This window comes from Pseudonaja textilis, chromosome 12 (assembly GCF_049901715.1).
Source record: "Pseudonaja textilis isolate UNSWEBS1 chromosome 12, rPseTex1.2, whole genome shotgun sequence".
Taxonomy (NCBI): domain Eukaryota; kingdom Metazoa; phylum Chordata; class Lepidosauria; order Squamata; family Elapidae; genus Pseudonaja; species Pseudonaja textilis.
Genome location: NC_142001.1, coordinates 1,303,163 through 1,317,579, shown reverse-complemented (window position 1 = coordinate 1,317,579; position 14,417 = coordinate 1,303,163).

Here is a 14,417-nt window from a genome sequence, read left to right as displayed (position 1 = left end):
CACATCCATAGCCAAGCGTCATCAATCATGCTCTCCAGTAATTTTCTTGTGCGCCAACAACTTTGGGCTGCCAAGGCGATTATCTGAGCCACTTGAGGAATGCACTGTTTTCCCCCACTCCCTTTCTGCTGGCAGCTAAAAAGACCAAAGGAGTATCTTTTTAGTTGCCCAGCAAAGTTTTTCTACAAAGAAAGAAACAGAAAAGAAGACAGAAAGGCAGTGCTTCTTCTGTGGTGATGAGACTTATTTGAAGAAAGACTCTTTGCAAGGAAGACAACAAATGGACAGCCTGCTGTTGCAAAAGTTAGTTATTATAATAGCAGAGACAAATGACAGTGGGACTAGTCAAACAATTGTTAATAATTCTAAATTATTTTTCAGAATCGATTTAGCTGGAGATGATGCAGTGACCTTGGCAAATGTCCAGAAGGATAAAGTCACTGGAAAAGGCAGTGTGGTGATTCCATGTTTGAAGGAAAATTTTAGTAACATATTATGTGTGCCTGAAATGGAGCATAATTTACTGAGTGTCTCTAGTCTAGACCAAAAGGGGTTTGAGACCACATTTGTAAATGGGAAGTGTCTCATAAAAAGGAATGGAAGTATATGTCCACAGGGCATAAAACAGGATAAACTTTATGTGTTGCATGGACAAAAGGTTCAATGTGCCCAAACATTTGGAAATATAGCACAATGTGATCCATGTGTTGCATAGAGAGCTTGGCCATTCAGAGCTTTGCAAAAAATGCAACAGTTTGCAGAAAGTTTAAACTTAAAGGGTGTAAGGTATACTTAGACTATGCAGTGTGTAAATCATCAAAATCCAAGGCATTCCAAGTAAACAAGAGTAGCACAAGAGTAACAAGAGCTCTAGAGCTGGTGCATGCGGATTTGGTTGGCCCAATGCAAGCCAGTTTGGGAGGAGCAAAGTATGTACTGGTCATTGTAGATGACTATAGCAGGTTTGGGTTCTGCTATTTACTAAAGAGTAAAATAGAGGTGCTACAGAAATTTAAGCAATGGGGCTTCCAGTGGCACTTCCATCGAAGACGGACTGAAAACTGCAATTGTGTGCAGCTTTGATCCGTGCTTATCCTGTTGGAGGGTCCCAATGGGACTGAATCCATCTCGGACCCACCTCAGAGGGGTTGGAAAAGAGGGGGAGACCACCAGACGGGTCGAGGGGAGCCACATCTCCCCTCCCTGACTGGGCATATTCCCCTTGAAGACAGGAGGTAGCGGCAGTTTTAATGGCTGCCCTGAAGACAGGAAGCTCCCAGGACTTAAGTATGTCCTGGAGCAGTGGAGCAGTGAGCGGCATGTAGCCAGATAAAAGAACTTGGATTTTTTTGACAACCCCGAGAAACAGAAGGAAAGAGCCCTCATTTAAGAGTATGACAGCATCGAATGGAAAATAAGAGGAAAATATAAGGTAAATTAAAAAAATGGATTATAAAAGAACTACAACGGAATTAGAGAACAAATTTAGAATAAGATACAGAAATTGGCATTAATTAAGCATTAGGTAGAATGCTGGACTTGCCCAGAATTGATTATATTTAAAAGAGCTAATGGGTGAAAAATAGCATTAATACAAAAGTGGAAAGTGATACAGAGTGCCATCTAATGATTAAAGGCACTTTTTCTCTTATGATTTCATGGAAAATTACTGGTCTTATAAATGTGTGAATGAGAAATGAAATGAAATGAAATGAAAGACTATATTATAACAATAACCCTGGAAGCACTAAAGGGGGGGGGGGATTTCAGCACAAGGACAAATGAAGATAATACCTTGGGACTTTTTGGTGTTGATTGTGACAAGGAGACAAAAGGATTAACAAGAGGAATTGAGACAAATGGATATTTTTGGCAAGGACGAAAATAAAAGACTTTTAATAAAATATAGAATAACTCAACTGATTAAAAAATGAAAGAAACAGGCAAAAAATTGAAGTTGGAACTGCAAACTGTGAAAGGAATGTTAAAAGAAAGAACGGAATTATTGGACACACTGGCAGAAAAATTAATGGTGATGCAGTTCACAGAAGAACAAAGAAAATTCAAGGAGGAGTTAAAGGAAGAGGAAAGCAGCTTAAAAGAGCAGAGAGATCAAGGGGCATTGCCAAAAGACATAAAAGGAATAAAAAATAAGACATTGATGATTGATGTAATAAATAAAAGGGAAAATACTCCAAGAAGAAGCTGTACAAGAAGAAATTCCAAAAGAGAAAACAGCAAAAAAAATAAGCGATTGGCAGATGAAAATAAAAACAATACTAGAGGAAAAAAGAGGAGTTAAGAGGAAAGACCGGAAAAACTTACAAAAAGGAAAGCTGGTTAAAATTACAAGAAATTATAAGGGCGAGAGATTTAGAGATAAGGGTTAAAGATATTATAAGGGGGGATACCACATGGAAATGTATTTTGGTATTTTTTATTAGAAATATAGATTGGGGAGATTTGAAATTTAAAACTTATTGGGAATTACCATAAGATTATTATATAATTATATAGGAGAAAAATGAAGATAAAGTGAGAGAAATTAAGAGGTCTTTATTGTTATCAAATCCGTGTGTGTGTGTGTGTATGTATATGTAATTGATTATCCAAATCATATCAGAAAAACAGAGAATATGGTAAACTAGAAAAAATTATGCTATTATGACCAAAAAGGGTGAGGAAAATTAATAAAACTTTATAGGTCAAACTTGGCTAAATGGAAACAAAAAGGAAAGTTAATTTTCTCTTTTTTTCTTTTTCTTTAGTGTGTACATATTATATTAAACATGAAATAGAAAATGAAATTGATTATATAAAGGATATGAGAAAATAGAGAATATGATAAATTAGAAAAGATTATATTGGAATGTAAAGTATTTGTAATGAGAGTATTATATTGTGATTAAAAAGGAGGGGAATAAAACTTTAATAAAATTTTATAGGTAAACTTTGGCTAAGTGGAAACAAAGAAAAAAAATGAAATAGCTATATGAATATCTTTGGAATAAATATAAGATTTATTGTAGACTGGGGGATATACCATGTGGATCCTGAATAAATTAGTTTTATTTTATTTTTACTCTTGTTTGTTTGTTTATTATATATTGGCTTTGAGAAAGTTAATGAAGATAATAATGAATAATGTAAAATAAAATAGGTGGTAAGCTGAAAATGGAAATAATAAGAGAAAAAGAATGGAAAATATATGTGAGGATGAAATGTTTTTGATATTGAATTAGTGAATTGAAATATGAAGTTTGAACTTATTTAAAGATCAGTGGAATAGATAATGATTTGATATGAAATTAGACAAGAAAGTTGGAAATGTAACTATGACTATGTATAAATGTAACTATGACTATGTTGTAACCTGGAATCACGTTGCTTACTTGAAGAGATGTGTAAAAAAACTTATAATAATAAAAAAGAAATTTAAGCAATGGGAAAGCTTTGTAGAAAGACGGTATAAACAACAGGTATGTCAGCTGCAAACTGACAGAGGTTCAGAATTCGTGTCAACAAGTTTTCAACAGTGGTTGGGACAGTTAGGAATAAAACACAGAAACAAAAATCTGTACACAGCAGCTGAAGAGGCAGAATGGAGTCTTACAAACCATGAAGGACTCACTGCTAGAGGATTCTGGTCTGAGCAGGTCATATTGGGGTGAAGCCATGTTGCCTATCAATTATTTAATCAATAGGCTGTGGAGTTCCTCAATTAATGATATTCCATATGCAGTGCTGTATGGGAGAAAGCCATATCTGGCACATTTAAGGGTGTTTGGAAGCAATGCATGGGTGCATATTCCAAAAGCAATCAGGAGAAAAGGTCAACCAAAAGCTAGAAAGCTCAGGTTTACAAGCTATGAGCCTGGCTCAAAGAGCTATCGTTTTAGCGACGGGAGCAAAAGGATAGTGATTTCAAGGCCTGCTAGCTTTGCACAGCAAAATTGATGCCATTTTTTTTTGAATGATCCACTGACTGATGGTGATCCACTTAATGATTGTAACTTAGTGATGGTGTCAGCATTCAGGGAGGAGGAACTAAAAAAAGAACTAAAAAAGGAGCCAGGAGAAGATGACAATTCAGATTTGAAGCCAGAGAGGGCTAAAACGAAAGAGCAGTTAATGCCATGCAGGTCAGAGCGATGGAACAAGGGGATTCCACCTGACAGGTATTCTCCTAGTGAAGTAAAGGTGTGTAATGTGTAGTATGAGCCAAGGAACTATAAGGAAGTATTAGCAATTCACAAAGTTGAACAAGTAAAGTGGAAAGAAGCCATGGACAAAGAAATGAAATCTATGGGTGAACATCTATGACTTTGTGACAAGGTTGCAAAGCTGTACGATGTAAATGAGTGTACAAAAGGAAAGTACTGCCCAACAATGAGATACAATCAGGGGTGGGATTCAAATTTTTTAACAATCGGTTCTGTGGGCATGGCCTAATTTGTGGGTGTGGCTAGGTGGTCATGTGACGGGTGGAATTTCCTGCTGGAGCAGGGGGTTGGACTAGATGACCTCCAAGATCCCTTGCAGGCCAGCCCTAGATTGCTGTGCTGCTTCAAAGTCTTCTGAAGCCAGGGTTTATGTCCTTCCTTCCTCTCCTTTTTTCTCTCTCCCCTCCCTCCCTCCCTCCTTCCATGTATTTATTTATCCATTCATATATCTCATTTACTTTCTCCTCTCTCCCTCTTTCTTTCTTTCTTTCTTTCTTTCTTTCTTTCTTTCTTTCCCTTTCTTTCGGCCCCTTCCTTCCATCCCCCTTCCTTCCTTTCACTTCCTTTCTCTCTCCCTTTTTCTTTTTTCCCTTTTCTTTCTTTTCTTTCTTGTATGTTCCTTCTCTCTTTCTCTCACTTTCTTTCTCTCTCCCCTCTCTCTTTCCCTCTCTTTCTCTCTCTCTTTCTGTTTCACCCTCTCTTTCTCTTTCCCCCTCCATCTCTCCCTCTTTCTCTCTCTTTCTGTCCCTTCCTCCTTTCCTCTCTCCTTCTAAAGCTAGGAAGCCCACCTGAAACACACACACACACAGGGGTGGGATTCTCTCCTTCTCTTTCTCTCTCTTTCCCTCTCTCTCCCCCTCTCTGTTTCACTCTCTTTCTCTTTCTCTCTCTTTCTCTGTCTCCCCTCTCTTTCTCTCTCTCTTTCCCCCTCTCTTTCTCCCTCTCTCTTTCTCTCTCCTCCCTTTCTCCCTCTCTTTCTTTCTTTTTCTTTTTGTCCCTTCCTTCCATCCCCTCTTTCTGACTTTCACTTCCTTTCTCTCTCCCTTTTTCTTTCTTTCTTGCCCTTCCTTCCTTCCTTCCTTCCTTCCTTCCTTCCTTCCTTCCTTCCTTCCTTCCTTCCTTCCTTCCTTCCTTCCTTCCTTCCTTCCTTTCTACTAGAGATGTACAGCCTTTTCTTCCAATTCTAGCTATGCCCTTGCACTTGCCACTGCAGGAGCCCAGCAATGCTGTTCTCATCACTCCAACCAGCAGCCACTCCTCCTATCAAGCTGGCAGCCAGGTGGGAAGAGGCCCAGGATGGGCACAAGGTGGAGAAGAAGAGGCCCAGCAAGGTCCCGGGTGGTGGGTGAGGTCCCCAGAAAGGGCTGTGGGGGTTCGGGGAGGCACAGGGACAATGGGGGAAGGGCTAGCATGACTCGCAGGCTTACCTGTGAGCAGGGAGATCAGTGAAGAGGCTTGTGTCACAGTGAAAGGCAGGCAGCAATGGCTGCCCTGGTGGGCAAGCAGAAGCAGGCTGTAGGCATGTCACGCATGCTCATAATGTTGCACATGCATGACAGGAACTGACCGGGCAGGGAATGGAGAAGTGGACCGAGAGGGGCAGGGCCAGCCAGAGGCCTGATTTACCATTTCTCCAAACTACCAGGAACCATAACAACTGGTTCTATAGAACCAGTGAGAACTGGTAGAATCCCACCCCGGGTAGAATCTAAAGCAAGATTAGAGGCACTAGGTTTTTCACAAAAGAAAAATGTGCACTATGATGAAGTATTCATGCCAACTGAAAAGAATGAAAGCATAAGGTTGGCACTAGCATTGGCAGTGACACGTGACCATAAAATTTGGCATTTTGATATAACCGCAGCATTCCTCTGCAGAATCAGAGGAAGAAATTTACATGGTTCAAGCACCAGGATATGAAAGTAAAAAGCCTAACAAACTGAACAAGGCCATTTATGGGTTGAAGCAGTCAGCCAGAAACTGGAATATCCGTTTAGATAGGGCATTAAAGGGTCTTGGGTTCAAGAGTTGCAAGGCTGATGATTGCTTATATATTGGAAAGTTACAACATGGGGATTGTCACTTGTTAGCATTTGTGGATGATCTTTGTTTCATTGCAAAGGATTTGTCACAGAAAAAGGAATTTGCAATTATGCCAATGGTGTAAAAACCAGAAAATTTAATTCTGGGGTTGTGGTATTGTTTGGAGGGGCTTTAATTGGTTGGAAGTCCAGAAAACAAACAACTGTAATCATTTCTACTGTGGAGGCAGAATTTATAGCTCTATCTGAACTTTGTTAAGAGGTAACTTGGTACATACAGCTGTTACAGCAGTGGTTCCCAAAGTGGGCAGTACACCCCCTGGGGGGCAGTGGGATGCCTTAGGGGTGTGCTAAGAGGCAAGGGGAGGAACTGGAGGAGGGCCCCTCACAGGGTACAATTCAGGTGTGGGATTCTACTGGTTCATTACCATTCCTGGTAGTTTGGAGAACTGGTAAAATAGGCCCCTGGCTGGCCCTGTTCCTCTCCACCCACTCCTCCATTCCCTGCTCAGTCAGTCCTTATTGCACATGCGTGACATCATGCACACACACAACAATCACTGATGGCCACAGCGGCGCTTTGGAGAAGTGGAGCAAGCAAAGCTGGAGGTTGGTAATTTTCACTGCAAAAAGCATCCAGGTGCCATGTGTTTTTTTCAGTGCAGCTGGAGTCCACGCTCAGCCAGCAAACCACGCCCAGCCAGCCACACGACCACCAAGCCATGCTCACAAATTAGGCCATGCTCACAGAACCAGTGGTTAAGAAATTTGAATCTCACCCCTGGGTGGGGGGCACTGAGGATGAGTTTGTAGCACCAAGAATGCAATGAACTGAAAGTTTGGGAACCACTGTATTAGAGGATTTAAGTGTAAAGACAAATGATGCTATAACAGTGTTTGAGGATAATGCTGCTTGCATTAAAATGAGAACAGGTGACAGAGTGAATTATACACCCCTATCTGAGATAATCCATTGGGAAGCTCCATGAAGGCAATAAGTGTGTATTAAAAACATCTTTGCCAATGCCTTGGCTGCTGGGATCTTTTGGCAGGATACAAAATGAACCTGTTTTGAAAAAAGGTCAGTTACAACCCAAATAACAGTATTTGCTGCACTTTCAAGGGAGCTCCACTATAAAGTCCATAGAGATCTCTCTCCAGGGTGCTGAAGGTTCTGCCACTGTTCGTAAAAGCCCAGGGGATTTTCCTTGTCTTCTTTTTGCAGCAGTGCAGATAGGACAATTAGCAACATAGCTTTCAATATTTTTTTTTGAGAGATGGCCACCAGAATTGCCTTTTGATGAGGTGCAGGTTTTTTACAAATCCAAAGTGTCCAGCTATTTTTGAATCGTGACATCGTTTCATGAGGTTCATTCTCTGGCTGTCAGGGACATAAAGTTTGTTTTCTAACCAGGCTAGACCGTCTTTGAGTAAGCAAATGTTTTTGTTAGCCTGGAGCCAATCATCCTTAAGTAGTGCCTCCTTAAATGTGGAAGTTGTTGCATTATCAGTCAGTGGTTCTTTCTTCCCATGTGCTCGGGTGATTACTTTGGCTGCAAGTTGGGTTGGTTGGATCATGGGTTTTACAACTTCAATCTTTTTGCGGTTGTATTGGGGTTTCCTAGACAGGGCATCTGCCAAGAAATTTTTCCCACAGGAAATATTTCAGAGTGAAATTAAACCATTTAAAATATTGAGCCCACCTTGCTTATTTTGGTGAGAGTTTCCATGGAGTTTTCAGGGCTTCTAGATTTTTATGATCAGTCCAGATTTCGAAGGGGATTTTGTTCCCTTCTAGGAAGCGTCTCCATATGAGGAGTGCCCATCGCACAGCATATGCCTCTTTCTCCCATATGGCCCATCTTTGCTTGGTTCCTATCAGTTTCTTAGGAGTATAAGCACATGGTTGCAACGGTCCACGTTCATTCTTTTGGAGTAGAACTTATCCAACTGCTACATCGCTAGCGTCTGCTTGGATGACAAATAGAATATTACTGGGGCTGCTATTTTTGTTCAGGTAGGTTTGATAAAACCCATTTTTCGATTTTGTGAGCACCCATCTCAAGTTTGATTAACTCTGTTATTTGGGTGGCTGGGATCCCCCCAATTAATGTCTCATCCACTTGCTCAAATCTGACTGGACGTTTAAGGGGTTTTGTCTTTATTCCCAATTGTTCAATGACGGGGAGCCCAATAAGGCATCTAGAGCATCCGGTATCTATGACAGCTTCTAACTCCCCTGTTTCCCCTGTGTCAGGCACTACTAGCTTCACTTTGACAGTACAAGGTGTGATGGGTGCGCTCACCATAGGGTTGTCTTTGTCAGTGGCTTCTCTGGGGACGTGTGTTGGGTTGGAAGTTTGTTGCTCCCTTCTGCATGGAGAGGACATTCTACGGTGTGTCTAGCAAAGTGGCCAGAGTCGGGAGGCTTCCCTTGAATTTTTCGACCCCTGGTGGCTGCATTAGACCTTGGCTGTGGAGCTTGTGGAACAGGTGCAGGGGCCAGACAGTCGGCTGCTCTATGGCCATTCTGGCCACAATGATAACACTTTATCATTCTGGTGAGTCAGGTGGGAGCAGCTTCAGCAGGTCTGGTCTGCAGTTGTCTGGCCACTGCTCTCCTAGGAGGGCCTTCAAGTAAGGGTCTTCTTTGTTGATTGATGTCGTGGTCTAATTTGAGGGCGGTGGTATACCACGATTGTATTGTCTTGGGAATCTCCCTAATGTTGCAGGCCTTTTTTACTTCTGGGTCAATGGCATTTTTAAAATAGTGCAAGATGATTTTTTTCAGGCTAGTCCATATGGTGGCTTGCGACCCTTCTAAAGTCCCATAGAAAGTCTGATAAGATACACTTGATCTTACCCAAAAGGCCAAGAAGTGATGTCTGATGTCTGATAAGGGTCGCTTGCCCTGTTTCATTTCCATTAATTTGTCCTCATTTCCTGCCACTCTGTCTGGATTCTCAAATCTGAATCTCAACAAATGAATAAAAGCATTGATATCCTGTAGCTCTGGGGCCTGTTTGTAGTGGAGTTGGGCCACCCAGTCAGAAGCATCCCCTCATTCATCCCATCTGCTATTGCAGTGACCAGATCTTGTTCTGTTGCATATTGGCCTCCTAGTTGGTCTATGTGAGACCAGGTTCGAGTGAGGAAATAAGCGAAATGTTCATGGTGTCTGTCAAAAGTGGCCTTGAACTGTGGCCTTGAACTGCATCTGGTCTCGTCTGGGGGGTGGTATCACCCTGGCAACCGCAGGCTGAGCTGGAATGAAAGGGGCCTGATGAGGCATTTATCCACTTGGGAAGGGTCTTCTGAGGCCTGGCTGGGTTGGGCCTCTCTGGAAGAAGGGCCTCTGCAGGGTTGCTCTGAGTGGGGGCTGATCAGGAGCTTGCCAGGAAGGGGCCGGTTGTTGCCTTATTCCCTGCATGAGGAAAGCGGGGGTGGGGTGGCTGCCTCCTGCTGCCTGTGGAGATCCCTTTGTTGGGAAGGGGTCGCTGATTCTCTCTGTGAGGCCAGGGCACTGCTGGCGCTGGCATCCACTGGTACTGGACCCACCCTTGGCCAGGATAAAATCCCCACCCTGGAGGGATATTTTCTGCAGGGGGTAAATTTCCTTCTGAGTGTCAGGGGTGGGAGGACTTGGAGGTGCAATATACCTGTTGTAGTCTGCGTCTCTCATCTCTCCCTTGAAATTCGATCCTGTTAGCCTTCCGATGTAATTGGAGCTCCACACCTCCAATCTGCCTCCTTTGCAGTACGTAAAGGGTTTGAGGGAATGATTTCTCCAGGCAGCTTTTTCTCCGGTCCTGTCTGACAACTTCCCTGTGAAGCTGTTCCTTCAGGCTAGGCTCCTAAATCTTGTCTCTCTTCCACATGCCTGAACTCCTCCAAAGAGGGGGATGGGGGATTCAATTAATCTTCCAGAGGGCCCCCTCCCAATGCCCTTCTGTCTCACCTCACCTCTCTCACCTTTGTTGGAATAAATCCTGGGGTTCAGCAACCCCTGATAGCTCCCCTCTTGGGAGTGTTGAAAGTTGTTAAAGTTTCGGATTAGTGTCAGCATTCCAGGGAAAATCCATTCCAGTCAGTAACTTCAAGACACACGTCATCTCAAAGTACTTTTATTAGAATAGCATCTGGCACGTATTGTGGAAATCCGGAACTAAATCTTCCCAGCTTCTTCACAAAGTCCCAACCCACAAACTATCCCTTTTCCTCATCACCCCATCACATAAACCAATCCCAAAGTAAGTTCTAATTCTTTCTATGCCATACTCTGTAACCTTGAACGATCAAAATAATATTTTTTTTCTAAGAGCTACTCAATTAACATCACCCCTCCCACTTTCTCCAACGATGTGGTAGCGATGAATTCCATAGCTGACAGTGGTCACATGTTCCCAAGCAAAGAAAGATCCCTCTGCCTTAGACAATACCACTACCCCAGAATTCAAAAAAGCCTTGGAAACAGATGAATGGTTTGGTGCCCATAAACATACCTGCACAATAAAGGATGGATTAACTTGGGTGGGAAACAAACTGTATGTGCCAGCAAAGGAAAGACTGAAAGCTATGCAAGCCTGTCCAAACTGACTCCAAATTAGCTAGACACTTTAGTTTTGTAAAGACTCAACACTTACTAAAGTGACAATTCTGGTGGCCATCATTGAAGAAAGATGTGGAAAGCTATGCAGCAAGTTGCCCTATTATGCACTGCTGCTAAGCGTAGGCAAGGGAAAACCCCAAGTCTACTACAGCCAGTTGCTGACCCTTCAGCACCACGGAGAGAGATTTCCATGGATTTCATTGTAGAACTGCCCAAGAGCTCCGGAAACACAGTAATCTGGGTTGTCACAGACCTCTTCTTGAAACAGATCCATTTCATTCCATGCCAAAAGATCCCTACAGCCAAAGCCCTAGCTACACTGTTTTTAGATTCAACAAATTACAAACCATCAACCGACCAATATCATCCCTGCTGAGGGGGATGCTTCATTGGCAGAGGAACTGAATCATTTCTTTGCTTGCTTTGAAGTGGAGATCAGAGACAGATAAAATACAACCACTGGCCAATTGTAGCCCTCACCTCATTGTGGAGGAGCAGGATGTGAGAAGCATTCTGAGGGCTGTGGACCCTAGAAAGGCTGCTGGTCCTGACGGTATCTCTGGCCGAGTGCTAAAAGACTGTGTTAATCAGTTGGCTGGAGTCTTTACCAGGATCTTCAACCGGTCTTTATCCCAGTCCACTATTCCATCTTGTTTGAAGGCTTCCACCATTGTTCTGCTGCCGAAGAAGTTCCCTATCAATAACCTGAACGATTATAGACCAGTGGCACTCACTCCTATCATCATGAAGTGCTTTGAAAAATTGGTCTGCCGGTACATCATTTCTGGTCTTCTGCATACATTTGATAAACATCAGTTTGCATAGGGAAGAAATAGATCTACAGAGGATGCTATAGCCATCTGTATAGCATCCTCTGTAGATCTATTTCTTCTGTATGAAGTGTTTATCAAAGAAGTGTATGGTGTTTATCAAACGTATGCAGAAGACCAGAAATGATGTGCCGGCAGACCAATTTCTGAAAGCACTTCATGATGAATGAGTGCCACTGGTCTGTAATCTTTACACTGCTCTGACTCATCTAGAACAGCAGTGGGGGGGCTATGTGAGGATGCTTTTTGTACATTTTAGTTCTGCATTTAATACAATTCTTCCAAATAGACTTGTGTCTAAACTTCTGGACCTTGGACTTTCTAATTCAATCTGCCTTTGGATTATAGATTTCCTGTCTGGCTGCTCACAGAGGGTCAGACTAGGTAATCTTACCTCTTCAGCCCTTATTCTTAACACTGGTATACCACAGGGTTGCGTGTTGAGTCCCTTACTCTATACTCTTCATGTGCATCACTGCATTCCCACTCACGCTAGTAACACTATTGTTAAATTTGCAGATGATACAACAGTAGTGGGACTTATCTCGGGGGATGGTGGATGAGTCTGCCTACCGAGATGAGGTGGACCGGTTGCTTTCGTGGTGTGAAGACAATAACTTGGTCCTCAACACCAATAAGACCAAGGAGCTTATAGTGGATTATAGAAAGAACAGATTGGACATCCAGCCCTTGCTTATCAATGAAGACCGAATGGAACAAGTGGCCAGTTTTAAGTTTCTGGGTGTTACCCTAAAAAAGGACCTGACCTGGGATGCTCACATTGCAGCCCTGGTCAAAAGGGCCCAGCAGAGATTATACTACCCGAGACTTCTCAAAAAACAACAACTGAATGAAAAACTTCTGGTGACCTACGGCTGCACCATAGAGAGTATCTTAACATACTGCACCTCTGTATGGTTTGCCAATTGCACAGTGGCAGATAGGAAAGCACTCCAGAGGGTTAATGTCATTGCCCAGAAGTTCATTGGTTGCCCTCTCCCCTCTTTGGAAGAGCTTTATAGCTCCCGCTGCCTTAAGAAAGTTCAAAACATTCTCAAAGATCCATCTCATCCTGGGCATCCTTTTATTTGAACTATTACCATCTGGCAGACGGTACAGGAGAATAAAAACAAGGACAAATAGGCTGAAAAACTGCTTCTATCCCAGGGCAGGAGCTCTTTTGAATTCTGCTGTATAGTGCAGTGTTGATGTGGTGTTGGGGGTTTTCGGTTCAATGTGTGAAGGGTGAAGGATGTGTGTTTGTGTTTCTTTTCATGGTCATGGTCATGATGTGCACTGAAGATGGTGTTTGATTTTGTTGTACGAGGTGCAATGGCAATAAAGGAAACTAAACTAAAAATTTTAATGAAGAAAATGCTGAAGCAGAAGTGAACTGATCAGGGATTCGGATATTCTCTATTTTAGGTGAATATATAACATATAATCCCTTTGAATGATCTGGAAATACTTCTTACTTTTCAATAATGTTTGGATTCTCAAGTGACAGTGCTGGAAAAGAATGCAACTGCACAATTACACCTAGTAGCAACTACTTCTAAGCTAGAAGATTAAGCAGGAGTCACCTATTCCTTAATTACATATTGACTGACTATGCAATGTGTTATATGCAGTGCTGCATTTGAATCTCCAGAAATTTAACTAAAATACAGCAATTAAATTGCTAGATGTGTTATAAAATTTACAGTTATTGTCAAAAACAATTTAAAATGTTAAACTTTAAATGATTTCAAAGCTATCTGAAGAACTATCTCAATATGAAGCCAGTCAGATACCTTCCCTTCATGGGATTCACTTGTTCAAAATACAAACCAGGTTTTGGGATAACCTTGTTCTGTTTCATTAGCTCTTTATGTATCCCTGCATCCCAGAATAATTTAAACACTTTCTGTACTAGATATCTTCTGCTTTGGTAATAAGAAGACAAGTCTTTATCAATACAAGATGAAATATGACAAAATTCTGGGAAGCAGATGTATGGCTATAGAGGTGGTGGCAGTACTAAAGATACTACAGTACACTGGTTAGAATAGATTTGGTTCTGATGGCTATTGAATATAATCCAGAAAAGAGTGATTAGATAGACTAAAATGATTTGGGTGGTTTTTGTACTATTAAAGGCTCATCTGTGTCTGAGTAGATGAAGTCCACAAAGAGGGTGAGACTCACAGGAGAATTTCTGAAAAGAAAAACCACTTCGGAATCTAAGAATGAAGAATGTGTCAAATGGAATAAAAAAAGACCAAAAGTTTATGTCTGATAGTTATAAAGTAGTTCCACACTAATTCGTTGCCTGTGAGATATAGAAAATTGCCACTAACTTAACATAAGTGCTTTTCTTAAATCTAGTTAAATAGAGAATTTCTAGTGCTTAAAAACATAGAGGGGTATAAATATGTTAACATATCACATATTTTAAGCAAAGAGACTTGAACCTGGGAAAGTGAAACTGAAATTGCTTTTTAATGTCTGTTAAATTAATTTTTTTTAAAGTATGCATAAATAAGGTTTTGACTCCTTTGTTTTCTTGGGAGGATACTCCCTTTTCAGAGCAGGGATTCCTTTTCTTTCCTCGGCCCCGCCCTGGGATTTCTTTGGCACAACTTTATCTTTTTCCCTCCTCTGGGCTCTTTCAAAAAACCCAAACTCCCTCTCCCCCCCCCGCCCCCCCCAATTGCACAGAGCTTGGATCTTT